The 18,226-nt window shown below is 41.6% G+C and overlaps 1 protein-coding gene across 1 annotated transcript in view; it reads right to left on the bottom strand.

Annotated features, from left to right (window-relative positions):
• The window catches only part of sema4c (sema domain, immunoglobulin domain (Ig), transmembrane domain (TM) and short cytoplasmic domain, (semaphorin) 4C), an 85,303-nt gene that overhangs the window by 57,856 nt on the left and 9,221 nt on the right, over positions 1 to 18,226 (bottom strand). The gene's annotated exons all lie outside the window — the stretch shown is intronic.

The raw sequence follows: 18,226 nt of genomic DNA, 5'->3' as shown, positions 1-18,226 counted from the left end.
TCCTAGTTAGTAGATGTTTGCAATGCTAAAAAATTAAATGTTATTTAACATTTCACAACACAACATTTTTTCACATAGACAAAAGAAAGAAATGGTAAATCACAGACTGCACTGAATTACAAAAGCTGGTTCGCCAGCAGTGGTGCAGTGTTGTAATTTGCTATAGCCAAACAAATTTTTATTTTTATTTTGTGCCCCCCCGGCATTTTGTTCTCAGGATGTTGCATCATTTCATACATTGAAGAGTTACCGAAGGGGGGAAAAAAATTATTTGGCGCTAAGAACTTATTAGCAAGTAGGCTTGTTACTAAGGTCGACAGTGAGTTTAAAAAAGGAATTTGTACAGCAGATTGTAGTCTGAGTCTAAAAATCATTCCTCATTTGTGGGGCACCTTATTCTTCTGACAGAGGAGCATTATATAAAATCGGATGGTGCAACACATCTAACAAACTATTGTAATTGTCTCTATTTCTTTAAAGGTCAGTTTGCTGTTTTGCCATGAATTAATGCGCCAAAGCTAAACTTTCTTTGTAATGCTACTGTTTTAACCTGTGTTTTGACCAGGACTTAATACACATGTGATAAACATTATCTGATACACAAAGCCACACACACACACACGCACACACACCTAAACACTTTGCAATGATTTGCATTTGCATTTATTTGACCCAATGTTTGATGCTGCAGATCACATACATAACTGTCACGTCTTTGTGTGTGTGTTTGTGTGTGTTCACATGTGTGAGTAAAGGCCAACATTCATGTCAGCATCACTGGCTCACTAATACAATGAGAGTGCCGAGGGCTACTCTAACAAATGGGCTGGCTAGTATTACACACAGGTAGCATATAAAAGAAATACCAAAACCTCTGACACCATCATACTTCATTCACTACTGTCAATAAACTAGAACCTGGAAACTCAGCTGCACACTGGGCTGCTGTGTATTGACTGGAAAAGCTGTGATGTTCATCAGACTTTATCGACTGAGCCCAAAAAAACAAAACTCAAATTGTGCATAGAATCTTGACATAAGTCTCTGAAATCAGAATCTTTGAAAAAGCTCCATTTTGAAAAAGCTTCTGGCATATTCACTTAAATGGCACCTTACCGTCAAATCACACAGAAAAATGAACATACTACAGTGGTAAAAGTAAAGTAAACTATCCTTGTTTTTATCTTTGCAATATAACATTTTTCAAATCATCATAGCTTTCAACTGACTTGTTCATCCTTAGATGCAAAAGGTTTTGATCAGAGAACGGTTCATTTAAACCTTCATGGTTTCCTTTGAACTGTGACGATTTAAAGTCTGCTATTGATTTACTTTTTTAAAGAGAGACATCAAGCAAAGATTGGAGGAACTGGACTCCTGATGGGTGTAAGAAAATAGAAAGCAAGTTAACTCAAAATCTGAATCTGAAAGTGAATTTGACTGGCGGTCGTCCAAAATCTTAATTCTTAATTATTAATCAGGAGCCTTAAAGCTATAAGAGTGTGCTTCTTGTAGAGTGTTTAACCATTTGCTGAGTGTCTCCACATTGGACTGAACCACGTCTGTTGAAGCTTTAACAGCAGTAGAATATCTTTAAAAAGTCTGTTAGGAAAAACAGAAATATGCTCCTGCTACTGAGGTCACTGGCTGGGCTACCTATAGGGCTGGATGAACTTAAACACACACACACCACATGACTATGTGACAGCGCAGCAGCACACTAGCCATCTCTGGTGGATTTTTCCTAAATAAGTAAGTCATCCAGACCTCAGTTTTCCATTGGTTTCATCCAGGAGAACATAGCAGCCAAAACCCTGCAAGGCTCCACAAACACACACACACACACACACACACGACTGACTCTTTACACACAAGATTGTGCACACGCACATATATTAACCACACACAAACTGACACACAAAAGGCCAAATAGGAGGAAGAGGGCCGGGGTGGTGGGGGAGTAGAGAGGTCTGGTTAAAAAGAAGGATTTCAAGAACACCTGCATGCGTACACACATACACACACCTCCAGCTGCTGGCTGCCTGTGTATTTGACGGGCAGCACAGTGAGTGGCTGTGTGGATGCCAGCCAGCCGCTTGTGAATCAGCAGTGACTAACAGTTTAAGCCTACACTTTCTGAGCTAATCGCCTGCATGCTTATTGTAAATGTACGTGTCTGTGTGTGTGCGTGTGCGTGTGTGCCCATGTGGGTGGATGTGTTGTACACCCATGTGAGTGAGCAGGGCATAGTGCATGCCAGTGCCTGAATGTGGGATGATGTGTGTGTGTGTGTGTTCCTGCATGCTGGCACTATATGAGCCTTCCCTATCAGGCCCAATTGTGACAGCCTGGGCCTTTAATTGCTTTGCACCAAATTTGACATTGTCTAAGCTGACAGCCCCCTGATGAGCGGAATAAAAGTGGAGCGATGATGTACCCGTCATTTCCTCCGGTCGGCCTCAACAAGAGCACAACTCTGAGCTCCGTTTGATCGATGCACAAGACAACGCAATAGGATGCTAATCGTATGCAAAGGGCCAAGCTTCTGAGCGTGTGCCAAAGTGTGTGGGTCTGGCTTGTAAGACTTGTGTGTATGTGTTTGTACCAGTAATGGCAGCTCTAATCAGTAGCAGGATTGGAAGAGGCATGTGGCAATAAAGCCCAACAAAATGCCTGCCAGTCCCTATTAGAGCCGAGCACTCTACGAAAGCCTGGCCGATCACACACACACACACACACACATCTAGCTGGACATCTGGCCAAGGTCAGACCAAGATCTGAGCAATGAAAGCCAGCTGCCAACCCCCTTATTACCCCACCACCACCTGCAACCCTTTAAAAACAAAAAATATTGAGATGCAAAGCTTGACTTTACAGTCTTTGTCCTCCAAAATGACTTTGCTGTAAACTTTGACCCCTCTAGGTTCAGTCCATTACTTGCGGTTGTGATTTACAAGCTAAAATTGGAGGTGGTCACCATTTGCTGGGGCCATTATCGGTGCCAAGGCATGACAGAATCAATTCCCACTGAAATCCCTCTTGAGAGTCGTCAATCCATACACAACCGAGGGATCGATTATCCACTGTACTATAGAAATGACTAATATATTGGCCACATTGTAACGTTTCTCTTCTTCATGTGAAATGTTGTGTCTGCTCTGCGTTAGTATTCTTGTTATAAGTTTTGAGACATATGGGGCTTTCAAGTTAAATTTTGTCACGTTTATGACTGATGTCTGCTACATGTTCAATTACATGTCTTGGAACCTCTTTGAAAAGGTGAACTGAATGGCCCCATTTATGTTAAAGCTTTATAGTTGCATAAAAAAAGGCGTTATTAATATCAACCTTTGAAATAAGAAATAAGAGAAAAACACCAGTTACGAGGATTTTCACAATGTGGCAACCCTGAATTTGTTAATGATAATGGTTTATAATGGAGCAGTAGAGCAATATTAAATCATGCTAATGCATTTTATTAAACAAAATCTTCCAGATTGCTAATCTTATAAGGCAGCAAAGTCCTTCCGCCTAGCTGCATCTATTGTTAATGTGGATTGCAAACTTTTCTGTTTATATTTTATAAGCGCTTTGATTTCACCAACATCAGAGTAAAAAACGGTGTTGCCAGCTCCAAACATGTAACTGCAGCCCACAGCACAGATGCTATCAAAGCCTCTGGCACCTCACTTGCTCTGAATGCACTGACCAAAGCTTCTGGCAGTGTGAGTGAGTGTTTTTGAAGTCCTATTGTCTCTGCACTGTGACAGAAAAAAACCCTCCACATTTGTTGTTGACAGATAAAAGTGATTGTGAATTTGATTTTTTTTTTCAGTGAAGTGGCACCTTTCTGCTATCATCCACTCATTTCCTGTGTGAAGTGAAGAGCCTGCGTTGGTGCTTTTGGCAAATGATACTGGTTTGAACTGAGGAGCTGTGATTATGATTCTCGCTGTGCCAGAACACACAGGAGCCACAGTGGACACGAAATACTGATCAGCACCTGGTGTGTGAGCTAAACTGAGGAAGAAACACAGAGAGAAAAAAAAAATGTTCACATTTGCCACATATCTAACATACACACAAAAGTGTTTTATATCACAGGCACATACTCCTCACGCTTTTATCTGTTTTGACTGTTGAAAATGACATCACCCAATGAGGACAGAGAGTTCAATCACCTGAATTAGAATAAGTGTATTTGGGAGATTTGAAGTGTATGCACACGAGAAGAGGAAAGCCCTGCAAAATGAGAGGGGTGAGTGCCTGAGTGAGGAGGCCTCTGTGTGCATGCATGCATGTGTATGTGTGTTGTATGGGACATCTGTTTACATAAGTGGGAGGATGTGATGGTAAAGCGCTGGCTTTGGCCCTGGCCTTTTCACAACAAGACCCAGGGCGGTGAGGAGATTTAGCCCAATATTTGTCTCATAAAGGAGTAAAGCCAAACAAATCCCTTCTGCTCTGTTCCAACGTTCCATGTCCATGTTACCACTTTCACTCTCTGTATGTGTTTCTCACCACCCCTGCTTTATAGGTGTCAATTCACAAGTCAACTTTTCCATCTAATGTAATGTCCAGTTAGGGTGTGAAAGCTGACAAAGTGCTTTAGCTGTATAAATGTTAAGTAAATACTTTGATTCCAAGTCCAAGTGTCAAATATATTCAACATCAGTGACTTGACATGATTTGTTAAAGCGACAATAACAATAACTCATTTATACAGAAACAATGATTTGATAATTGTGTAAAACATAAAAGATGTAACTTGCGTAAACAAACCCACAAACAATTAAGCCTGACTCCCTTTTGGAAAAACTGAGCATAAATCAGTTTGATTCGAAAGTCGACTTCTTTACTAGTTCGGTTCACTCTTTCAAGTCTCATCAAGTTAGTTGATGTTAGCAAAAATAAGAGTTTTTAAGGGGATTTATAGCATAGTCATAATTTCTAATGTGCCAGTGAAAAGCCATTTGTGACTTGTCCCTAACATTTGACTGGTCTGCCTCTCCTGATGCTCTACTGGACCACGGTTATTTGCAACTTTGATGAACTATCATGATGAACTTGTAAAAGAGACGGGTGAACTATTTCTGATTAGCTCTTACTTATCCTTTGTGTTCCACTGAAGTCTTTGCCAAAAATCAGAATCAGAATCAGATTTATAGGCCAAGTATGCTAATGCTTAAGTGTTAGTGTGTCCAGTGTATACAGCAGCATGGATAGCAGTAATGTATCGTAAGTACAAGGTCAGGTGTTAATGAGTGTGATGGCCTGAGGAAAGAAGCTGTTCTTACCTTACCTTAGCAAATACAGATACGTTTCTTTGCTTCTTTGGCATAGGTCATCTGACCCTTTGGCTTTTAGAGGAAAACCTCTTTCTTATAGAGATGCCATGAGAAAAGAAGTATCTAACAACTGCTTTCAGTTTGTCCCTTCAGGGGTCTCCACAGTGGAACGTGTTCCGAACGCTGATTTGGCATGAGTGTTTATGTTGGATGCCCTTCCTGCCGCAACCCTCCCATTTCATACGGGCTCGGGACCAGGACCACTGTGGCCCTTGGTGGCTGGGCAGTGGCCTGGCGGGATGAGATTCGATCCCGTGGCCTTCTGTATCCCATCCCCATGCTGCGCCCATTAAGCCACCAGGTCCCCTTATTAAATGTCTTTTTGAAAGCCTTTATTTTACTCTTTGTAATTTCACTGCCTAGGTACGGAAAATGTTTTGAACTCTCCAAAGAAAACTAGTAGCTGTGGCTCAGTGTGCCCCTGAAGGAGAGACACTGCATGTGTGATTTCAGAACTTGGAATCTGCCAATGAATATGTAAACCTGGTAAACATACTGCAGCTCCTTGCATCCTCTTGTGATTTTATAAACTCATTCAAGATCAAAGCGAGTGTGACTTTTCTTCTTTTCTTCTTCTACTCCTGTAGAATAACCACAGGCAGGGATGTCCTGTTTCATTAGCTTTCCTCTCACTGCTGCTGCAGTCTGTCCAACAAAATGTAAACGGTTGAGGGATGGAGCAGCAGCTGAAATAGTAAATAGCCAGGGAACCCTACATGGATGGAGGATTATTGACAGAGAAAAGGGTTAAAGAGTAATATGTATAAATGTGGATCAATTTATGCAGCTACTCCTGTGACTCTGTGTGTGTGAGTGAGAGAGAGTTCATGTGCACCACATCCATACTCCCATTGGGCGTTATTTGTTTGTGCAGCTTGATTTGTTCACATGCCGCAGATGCAACTGCCCCTGCTGTGTATGTGTGTGTGCGTGTGTGTGTGCGTGTGTGTGTGTAGGGGACAGTAACAGTGTGAGCTCTGTGCATTATCTCATTATTCGGTTTCTCCCAGGCTGCAGAAGGACCCTGTCACTAATGGCCTCGGTGTTCTTTGTGGTGGGGCAGACAGCGGGCGAAAAAGGAACAGCCATTTCGCACCATGGTAACTTCCAGGCCCACGGGGGGCCCATTGCTTGGCTGGCTGTCCCACCTGGTTCAAGCTCCAGCCCTCAGGGACAAATACAGAAGAGAGCTCGGTAGCTAAACAAATGACATCACCTAACATTGACATCATACAGTTTATCCTAACTTCCTAGCATGGCCAGACAGTGTAATGTGCTGATGAGTTCTTCTTTTTAGTTTGCTCACAGTTTAAAAAACTGCATTTTAGGCACACTTTTTCAATCTTGTCTAGAAACCATCCTGCCACAACAGGTCAACACAGGAAAAAATGCTGTGAGATAATATACTGTCATGGGAAACCATCAGGTAAGCTTGTGCTGCTCGAGATAACTGAATTCAAAGAATACAGTCATTGCAGGTGCTGAGAGCTCGGGCATAACACAACCGAAATGTCTCTCAATAATAAAAACATTGCCTACAGTTACCTCCAAGTGGCTGATGGTGGTCCTGGATGTTTTGATTCCACAAGGGGACTCAATGTATCAGGTGTATCAATGTACCAAGATCTTAAGTCTTACAACCAGGACCAGCTGTCTCCATAGAGATACTTTTTTGAATTTGAGTGAACTGACCCATTCAACTTGTGATGACAGAGATGGACAGTCACAGTAACAACTGGCAGAAGTGTCCTGCGCTTTGAAGAAAATCAGTCATCTTTTTATGTTTTGCAAGGACATCTGTTCGTCCCAACACACACAGCAGGTGACTGCAGACACGCACACAGTGGACATAACGAAGGACATAATCGCATCCAGCGACGCTGAGAAACAAAGCAGCTATATCAAGAAGGATTATCCCTAGTACGCTAACACACACCCATGTACACACACTGTTGAGTTTGCATGCACGAAGAGTCCTAAACAACAACCTCTGATTGTGGCCACAACAAGAGAAGAAGACAGGAGAAGGAAAATCATTTAAATATAAATAAATATAAAAATGACATTTTTCTCAAAATGACAATTACTTGACTAAATTAAAGCATCACATTGGGAGGACAGAGAGAGGAAGGCAACAAACACACACACACTCTGAGCAGCTCAAGCTGAGGTCATCTTTATTAATAAATCCTCTGACAACAAACACACTCACATCAAGGCCCGCGCCCTCTCTCTCCATCCCAACTCCACACTCCCTCCCTTTCTTTGCTCCTTGAAAAATGGCAATTGCCAGGCTGACGCAGTGGGGGGGTTGTCTGAAACCTCACACACACACGTACACAGTGAGGGATGGCCTAGAGACAGCATGTCAGTGATCTGTCAGAAGGTAACGGTGCGGAGCAGGTGTGTGTGTGGTTTTGGGGGAGGCAAAAGAGAAGAAGGCCAGACAGACAGGAAGTTTGCCCTGCACACATGCTCAGTCACACACGAAGAAACATGCCCCGGCTCATTTGTTCCCACTGACAGGGGAGGAGAGGGATGGTTCTCTACAAGACATGCCTAAGGGAGGAGGACAGGTGTGTGTTGAGTGTGCGCGCGTGTGTGTGAGTCAGCAGTAGACAAGCAGAGTAAGGGATCTAAAATTTAAATCAAAGCCTGAGAATGTGTGTGATTATGTGCAGGTTTGCTTGTGTTTGTGTGTTGGTTTTAATTCATCTTCTTCTCAGTGTTCGTGTGTTTGTTCTGTGAGACACAGACTGTAGCTGTGCTCTGCGGGGCTCATGATGGAACATTAGGGCTTGACGTGAAATAATTGCAATCCAACAGACTTGGCTTCAGCCTTAGTGAGTAACAAGCTGTAGAAAGGGAATAACATATGCTCAAGAAAGGTTTGATCAAACCTCAACATACTGAACTGGAGTTGAAATTATTTGCTTAACTTGGAAATATAAGTTTACCTGCTGCTTTGAAAACATAATGTAAACTTGGTTAGTTCAACATCAGTTTTGAAAATGTCTCTTTTTTACATTTTACTTTACATTTAGTTAAAATGTCCAGCACTAGCTGTTAAAGTCATTCTGTACAAAGATATGTACAAACACAACATCTGAGGCTCTGCCAATGTACTTTGAGAAATGTTAAAGTGTCTGTGGGTAAAGATTGAATTCTAAAGCTTTATCAAGGCTACCATTTCTTTATTCTTCAAACAACAACAAAAGAAAGTTAAGACTTTTTAAGCTCAAATAATGCATGCTGGGAAGTCATCTTGTTTTAATCTTTAAAACTTACATTACTGAGTTGATTGAACTGAGTTTTGTTTATTCTACTCAAGTCAACTCCTGTTTATACATATATGACATTCAAGTTTACTTGAAATAAACAAACAGCATGAATGATATGATATGAATGATATTTCAGTGATTCCATTTATTTTTGCAAATTTTCAATTGCTTTGCCTGTAGCATGTCCTATGTGATTTGATTTTTGCAGTTAGGTGACCAGAAGACGTCTAGAAGGAGGCAACCATCCGAATCACACGACCAAACCACCTAAGCTAAACCCTTAAAATTTAAAGGGCGACCGATTTCCCACTTGCTTTCTATGGCTGAGTGTAAATGTACTGTGATACTTCAAGTCTAAGGGAAGTTTAATCAACTCCCCACAGTTGATGCACCCAAGGGTCAGCATACTATGCTGTCCAGCAGTTATATCTATGTGGACCATGTTGTCTGACACACAGGGCAGAATGTGTAGTTCTGTAGTTGGCACTGTCTTCATTTTGATGCCACACTGGCTGTAACACTACTGCTAAACACGTTGCTACTTCTTTCAGTTATTTCAAACAAACTGCTGCTGCCAAATACAAGACACACAACTTCCCATGATGCCACTTGTTTTAGAGGATTTTACATGGGAATGAGTTACATAACGCTAAGTGTTTACTACAGCAAAGCCCGAGTAAAACAAACACATAAAAGCTTTATGAACTGACAATATGTTTAATCACTAGTTTGTTTTATCATTTTTGCAACAAGAGAAGCAAAGGGTGTGGTGGATTATCGCATTAATCCTACTATGAAACAAAGCTAAATCCTCTGAGTTATGCATTACAAGATGCATATTCCGTGAGAGAAATTACAATTGAGGAGAGCTCAGGAACTGAACATGTGACACGATTCAACCTTGGTGGCTTTTCTCGCTCAGAAAATGTAGAACAGCTGGTGGATTTCAGCATTCACTCTGATGAGGCTGCATTTAACATTTAGTTAAAAAGCATATTTCTTTCCATCTCAGTGAAGTTGTTTTATGGTATTTGAGCTTTTCTGCATGCTGTGGAGTGGAGAGATGGCAGAAAGAGTGAGGGTACAAACAAAAATGTTGCCAGGGTTTGAGCACACTGTGTTGTTGGTAGGACTTAAACAGCTTAGACCTATGAAGCCTTGGGACATCCCAGCAGACTACTTCTACTGTGTGAGTCCTTGTCTGGTGCATCCTCACAGGGAAAACGAACTGAAATGTCCTCGTGCTCTGGGGGGAGACTATTTTTACAATTATGCCTTGCATGTAAACTCAAGGACTGTTCAAAAGGCTAAGTGAACTCCAGGCATTTACATTCGCCTCACTGTTCCGCTTCTCATGATAAACAACTGACAGTGCAGACCTCATGAGCAACAAGGATTATATCATCTCTTCATGAGATCACAGCGGGCCTCAAGCCAACTGATGTGCTTTAAACTGTCAGGACCAGCAGAGACAAGATGAAACTCTCCACTCAAAGCCTTGGCTCACTTACATTTCATCCATTTCCAATGTGAGTCTAACTGGAATCAATGGTGCAGTAATGGACAATGAAAAACTGTGTTAAAGTGTAATTCTACCTGCTAAATGCAGTTGCCGGCCCGTTCAATGAGTGCACAACGCATGCCTTAAAATGCTGTACGAATAAATTCCTTATTTGAAGTAAGAGTGGGAAATGTGGGGTGAGTTTGACTTGGATTTTTAAAGCCTCCTTTTTTGTGCAGTGGCTGCAGATTGTCAGAGCTTTTTGCTAAATTTGTAGGATTTAGAAATGTGACTGATAAATTGAGAAAGAACAACTTGGAACCACTTGTCTCTTTGCAGCTTATTCTTGTCATGGTGGAAAACTCTCTGAGGCTGCTTTTACACCCTCATGTGAAAACCCATAAAAAAACATAAGAAATCAAATTCCTTAAAGGTGGGCAAGCTTCTCCTGAAGGCAAGTGTCACTGCAGGGTCATTACTGTACATACATAATACTCACACAAGGAGACTCAGTAAAATCAGCCCCGTTTTATTCTAACCCAGACACAAAGATTAGCTTTTAGTACCTCTAATTTATTCATATGAACCTGTCATCACATTTAACTTTGTCGCGAAGTGTTTTCAACTTTTCATCAGCCGTCATAAATTGCAGACCATTTAGAATAATATCAACATAAACAAACCTGCCTCTGAATGGATGTTAAGCTCACTGGTAGCTGACACATGCTGTCAGCTCTTGAATCAAAAGCTCAGCAGTCAATTTGAAATGTAGAAATGTCTCGAGTCTGGCAAATGGAAGCCACATCTGCACACAACCATAACCGGTGGTGGGCCAGCCGCTTAATGTGCTGCGACAACATGTAAATACAAACTGTTATCACGTGTCTCATTGTTTTATGTAGCAAAATTAGGACACACACTGAGACCTTCATGGAAACATACTTCAAAGTCTTCTGAAATTAACCAGAACAGTCTCTTAGGTAAATAGTTGCAAGCAGTAAAACCTTCCAAACTGACCACAACAGATTTTAAGACACTGGTCATTTGAAAAAAAAAAAAAAAAAAACAGCTCAAAAAGATAACTCCACAAATGTGCCACGAGGGGTGAAAAAGTGCTTTTTGGCCCTTTAAGTCAAGGTTAGAGGAAAGAACTAGGCCATTTTGTTGCTGCAATGGAAAAACAAAAGCGGCAGGGTGTCTGGGTGGCAAACAGGGAGGGGAAAAAATGACAGCGGTACAAAGAAATCAAATAAAGACTGACAATAAATGAAGTGCATAGGAGGCCTGTGGTCACTGAGCATAAGTCACACAGCGGCTGATGACAACAATCACACACTCTGACTCTGTCTATTTTATCTGCAGTATTTTCTGCTTTCCTATTCTTGCCTGCATCACACTATCTCCCTTTTTCTGAGTCTCTTTCATCATCTGAGACACTTCTCAGACTCCTATTCTCTCAATATGGGTTTTCTCCATTCTTTCATTCAATGCACTCTCCATTTTCATTTTCTGAGTTCTGTCTGGCATTTTCCGACTTTCGTTCTCTTTTTAGGTCCATTCATGTCTCTATTCAGTCATGTTTTTATGAAGAAATAATACACCAGCTTTGGAATTGCACTTTTTCCCTTTCTTCCAAAAGACTTATATGAACGATTAATATCTGCATGCTGTATATCAAGTTGGTAGATGCTTAGCTCATCTCAGTTGATGACTGGGAACAACTAGCTGGATCCACTAACCAATATCTTTACTGAACTATTTAAGTTAAATTTGTTTAATCTGTAGAACAAAAATGTAAAACGTCATTATAATTCATATAATTCTCAGTCTTTCTGTACAGTGAATGTGAAGTTGACATCATGTCATGTCAGCTCCATTATGTGACAATTCTGCACCTTTCGTGTTACTGAGTTGGACTCTATAGTTTGATGTAGATGCTAAAAAAAATGTCAGTCGTGCCACACAATGCATATGACAGGCTGGCTGCTCACAGAAGAAGGGTGGGTTGTTCCAGTTGACTAGTTGGTCGTTTTGCTTGATAGGTCACATTAAGCTGTACTGATATGGTTGCATCAGTATGATACTGTAATATTAAACTAGTTTTGTGGGTTTTGTGGGTGTGTGTGATACTAAGATTATAAAGTGGGTTATACCATTGAGTTTCTGAGGTTCTGAGCTTTCTGAGAACCAATCGGAAATAATCAGTTAAGTGCTCTCTGTTTGCTGGCATCTGAATTTGCAACCAGGCTTTTCAGAACTGTTGATGAGCTTCGATAGATTTACACTTTTAAAGTCTGTCCAAAAAATAGGATAATTGTCAATGTCTGTAAAATGTAGGAAATGTATTCCTATATAAGTGCAGACTATTAACCATTAATTCCAGGTGTGGAAGTGAAGGAAGTTCATCACAATCAGTTATCAGTCTTGGGCTGCCGAGTCATATGGTTCTACCTGATAAATCGTTATTAAAATTGTCCCAATTCTGCTGCTTGGCAAGTCAATTTAATTTATCGCCTTAGGACCGCTTTTTCTTTTCTCTTCCATTCTCCATCTTTGTACTTCACTGTCAAATATGAAGAGGATTTTAACAAAACAAAAGGAATGCAGCTAACCATCGTAGCAGGAACAGTTTATCAATGCATAGATCTCAAGATGGTGCCCAGGTCCCAATTTGAACAATTTGAACAGGTTTGATTTCATTCAAATCTTTAATCTGCAGTTATGCTAACCATAAGAAGACTCTTTCATAGTACATATTGTACACGTCAGAATGATGTCATTCTTTTCATGTCACTTAAAGAATATAAAAAATGTGAACTATTCTTTTATCTTTTTCAGATTGTATCTCTCACTGTTTTTCCTTCTCAGGTATGAATAGTGTCTGCCTCTGCAGTCTCTTTTTTAAATGAATTATGAGATATTGATCAATCAATCTGCTAGAACCAATAATTTGATAGACCCACTTCAACCGCTGGCACTGGATCGTGGGGTACACACACATTCACATACACACTCATACACACACAAAGCCTGAAATGGTACACGAAGGTTTTGGTATCAAAACTACAATATGAATGCATAAATGTGTATCTCTGACTCTATGTGTGTGTGTGTGTATTTGTGTATTGTTTTTTTTTTGTTTTGTTCTTTCGGCTTATCCCCTGAGTTCAAGGTCGCCACCGCATTTGTCCACATGTTGATTTGGCACAGTTTTTACAACGAATGCCCTTCCTGACGCAACCCTCTCCAATTTCTACTGGACTTGGGACAGGTTCTGCGCGGCTGGGGATGTGTGTGTGTGTGTGTGTGTGTGTGTGTGTCATATATATATGTCATACTGTGTGTTACAGCCCAGGTGAAAAGAGGCACACACATAAATCATAACAACAAGCAGTTGATGCCTTAATACTAATTGCAAACTGCCTGTGGACATGTTGGTGTGTGTGTGTGTGTGTGTATGCATGTGTAGGAGGTCTGACGCAGTATGTACGACAGAACAAGAATATGTGAGAAAAGAGTGTGTATGAATGTGTTTGTTGACACACACAGACGCCTTCCCTTTACCAAACCCCTGGTGCCTTTGTGTGTCAGTCTTGTTAGTGTGCGTGTGTTTGTGTGTATGCGTTTGTGTATGTGCACACATCTTAATCTTCCAGCTCAGACAAACCCAGCAGAGATTCTAGTAAATATTGTTAATAAAGTCTAGCAGGAGCTCTGTCTGTCATAAAACTGTGATAACACAACACACAAACGTAGACACACACACAATATGCAGATATATATAATTAATAAGGCGCAGACACAAAGCACTCAGACAAAGGCACACCCTCTCTCCCACACCCATGCACACATAAAATCAGGCACACAAACACAGACTGGTGCAGATACAATACACACATGTACACTAACATTCAGACACAAAGGGAAGAAGATGCACACAGGTTAGCATATCCACTAGATGCAGACACAAAGAAGCAGTGACACACACTTAAAGAAACAAAGGCACACACACACACACAGACACAAAGAAACACACACACACACTGCAACAGACGGTGTGGGCCTGACAGCATGCAGCAGATCCACCACCAGTGCTGTGATGCACAAAGCGGCCTGCTGCCGAGCGACACAATCTTCATACGCTAAGAGCGCTGAGGCAACAAGCTGCGATGGCAAACGCAGCTCTAGAGAGGACGGTTTGTGCGCTACATAATACGGGTGGTGTTCAACAACACAGCAGCTCTGTGGAACAAAGCGAGTGTCCACACAGCTGCAAAAGAGAGAAATCTCATACACACACATACACACATACACACACAGACAAACAGACTGCACAGCAGAGTGCTCAGGCCCTCACACAGAGACACAAGTTGATAATTATGAAACTGTTTTCACACACAAACACACACACACACACACACACAGTTTGCTGGCACATCCCTTACATTAAAGTGGCTGTGACTTGCCTGCCGATGATTTTACATTAGAGAGTTTTAATGTGAACAGGTTGGAGCAGAAGTGATTCATCCAGCTACTTCCTAAAGCTTCCTCACATTTGCCAAGCGAACGCTCTGAAGTAACACAGAGATTCAATGAGCAGCGCTTGTTATCAGTAATGTTACAGCTGTTTTCTGTGATGGAAAATGATTCTTGTCCACTACTGACCTCAAAGAGGATCAGGCACAATTATCACTCAACCACATGCACCTCACAATAAATGTACTTGTACATGAAGGAGGTACATTATTAGGCATGTTGGCTGAAGGTCTGGGAACAAAGATGGAGCCACACAGGTGAGGTGATTAGCGAAGAGATGCAGAAGCATGTAATTACACTGAGGGAAGCCTTTTTCCATGTAGCATCCGATTACCATTTATCACAGCAGCTTAGCGCTTTTTGTCAGGTCTGTATCTGCTCACAGCACCAGTAATTCCCATAGCACTATCTGCGTGTTACTGTACATTGATTCAGACTGAAGTCGGTGGTGGGTCCGTTATTATTAGTTTGAGACATTGTAACGTAGCAACTTCACAAACCATCTAAATGACGTACACACCATTACTGATATACATAAATATTAAGTATTAATGATGTATTTTAAAGTCTTAAATCTTTAATGGACTCACTTAGCTGAAAGTTATTTCAGGAAGCTCTACATTCATTAATTCCAAACTTTTAAGACCTATTATACTTCTTTATACCTGCAGATTTCCAAAGGTATCACAGTAAAGTAGAAGGTGAACTTCTTGTCTATGTGGCCTTAATGTTCCACACTTTAAACCCAGGATGTCACAACCTCCTTTTGTATCTTTATAAGACAACACACAGTGATAATTGATATTTTGCACTAACAAGATAACTTACAACTAACTTACATGACCCTCTTTAGCAGACAGTCACAAAAAGCATGCACTCCCCTTTTATGCACACCTTGCTAAGGGTTAGTTTAACACTTTCTGTATTGCTGAAAGATAGATTGATACCATTTAAAGATTGTTTGGCCAGGAGCAGTGACTGGCACTTGAGCCATTGTTTCACCCTCAAATGGTCGTTTTGCACATAGCTTCGGCTTTGACTTCTCTGAACTAACAAAAGCATTGATACACACTCAGCAAAATGTTCCCCCCTTTTTGGTCAGCTAAGCTTTAGGAAAAAAGAAAGACACAATCCACTATAATCATACACGCCCAGTTACCGATTTGCACGTGCGCACACACACACACACACACACACACACATACACACACACACAGCGAGACACACAGCAGCAGCTAACTTAATTTCAAAATCAATTAATTAAAAAGCACGGTGCTCTCCCACAGGGAGTGAAAGACAAATTTGAGGAATTTAATCCTGGTACACAAATCAGAACTGTTCAGCCACAGAGATATGAGAGGATGGGATGGATGGAGGGACGAAGGGATGGAGGATGGACGGGCAATGAATTTTAAATAGGGAAGGCAATTTAACTCAGTCGCTTCAATTCGACATGACATCTCTTGCATTTCCTACCTTAGTGTAATGCTTCTCTAAATTCTATCTATCTATCTATCTAGAAAGAGTATGATGAAAAGAGAGTAGGCCTATTTGGTGGGGTTCATCAGCCCCCCCCCCCACCCCCAACGCTGTCTCTTTTCATTACTTCTTCTTTTTTTAAAGAGACGTGATATTGATTTTTCAACATATAGAACCGTATGTGTGTGTATCTGAGTGTATGTGTGTGTGCCTCTGTATGTGTAAGGGTGTGCGTGATCTCAGTGGCTGGTCCAAGCTCAGGCGGAAAAAAAAGTCATAATAAAGAGTTACCCTTTCCTCTCCTGCCTGGTTTTCCTAAAAAAAGACTAATAGGTACGAAAAAAAACACTGAGATAAATGCTTCCATATGCCACGCTGTGTGTGAGAGAAAAGATAATATTGGAGTTACAGTCTGTGTAAGTGTATGAAGGCGCAAATGTGTATGTCTGGCATGATTTGTGTGAATGTGTTAGTACAGGTGAGAGTGTGAGTGGTTGAGAAAATGAATATAGCCTTCCATGTTTGTCTAATGTTACAAGTGTGTGTTTGTCATAGGGCTGGTTGTGAAGGCTTGGTGATAGAATCCAGATAAACATATGAATTAAAGGTTGGGTTTCTTTTTCTTAATTAACTTTTATTATCGTTAGTTATAAAAAAACCTGATCTGAAATGTACTCTGGAGTCTGACTTTGATGAGTCCTTATGTGTATGTAACAGGTTGCTCATGTAGAGGTCTCTTACAAAAATACACAGAGGACACTGAAGTGGGGGCTAAAGGGGAGAAAAGGGAATAAGAGTGAGTGCCACGAAGCACAAGATGAAAAAGACTGAAAGAGAGAGTCAGAGAAGAAGGTGAAAGCCAGGTTGAAAATTGATGGTGTAATTGTTGACTGCTGCCCAGCTCTTATCTTGGTTCCTCAGGGCTGTTGTCTGGGCTAGCTGGCTTCTTTCTCGTTCTCCAATCTCTCTCTCTCTCTCTCTCTCTCGCTCTCTCTCTCGCTCTCTCTCTCTCTCTAGGTGTGGACCAAATCTGGCAAGCCATGTTTTTTTTCTCATTTTCCCCCTCTCACCAGCCCGTGTATTCTTCCCAATCTATCTTTCTCCACTTTTATCTCCTTTCTGTCGTATTATTGCGGACACATCCCAATGAGCATCCCATGTCTTTCTTTCTTTCTTTTTTTTCTCTTTCCATCCCTGTATCGAGCCAGACATCATGCAGGGAGCATCGGACTGGAAAAGAGCAGGAGGAGAAGCGTGGGGGTTGGAGTGTAGCCAGTTGGGGGTCAAAGGTGAGTCTGCAGCAGGATATGGGCTGCTGAGGGGGGCAAAACACAGGCTCTGTCTCTCTCTGTTACCCCCCCTCCCAGGCACACAAGCCACACTAACACCTCAACAACAGATCTATTATAGCTGCAGCTGGTGATACAGCTGAGCTTAAAGGAGATGCTACTCATGGCCTCGAGGTGTGGCTAATAAGAGTGCTAACCAGAGCTAGCACTAATTATCAAGAGCACTGCTAAGCGAGTAATAATTCTGAAGGCTTATAGATCACTTGAGGAGGGGGCAGTACTTTAGGGGTTGGAGGCACAGACCTGGAGAATGTGAATGAGTTAAGCTGGGTTTATACTACATGCAGCGGGTTGACAAATGTCCTTGTTTAGATTCTTGCAGTGTGGCTTTCTGTTTAAAGTTTAATTTATGTTTTTCTTTGAAGTGTCACCCATTTACAGCAGGAGGGTGAGACAGGTATATGCGATCGGAGGAGATCTGTGGTGACAGCCCCCAGGCTGAGTAAGCCTATTACTAATTACTGTCCCACCTGTGGGGTGGGATCATGGCTGTCGGCTTGTCCCTTCAGGAAAGCTGCAACAGAACGTGTTTTTACGCTGGATGCCCTTCCTGCCACAACGCTTCCATTGTTTTATCAGGGCTTGCGACTGGCACCAATGTAGCCCTTGGTGGCTGGGCAGGGCCACACCTGGTGGGTTGGGTTTGCGTCCCAACCCAATGCTCTACCACTGAGCCACCAGGACCTCGTAACTAGCAGATAAAATAAAAACTAAAAAGCATGAGGTAACAAA

This window comes from Channa argus, chromosome 11, assembly GCF_033026475.1.
Source record: "Channa argus isolate prfri chromosome 11, Channa argus male v1.0, whole genome shotgun sequence".
Taxonomy (NCBI): Eukaryota; Metazoa; Chordata; class Actinopteri; order Anabantiformes; family Channidae; genus Channa; species Channa argus.
The sequence above is the reverse complement of the archived record's forward strand: the minus strand, read 5'-3'. Positions and strand labels throughout refer to the sequence as shown.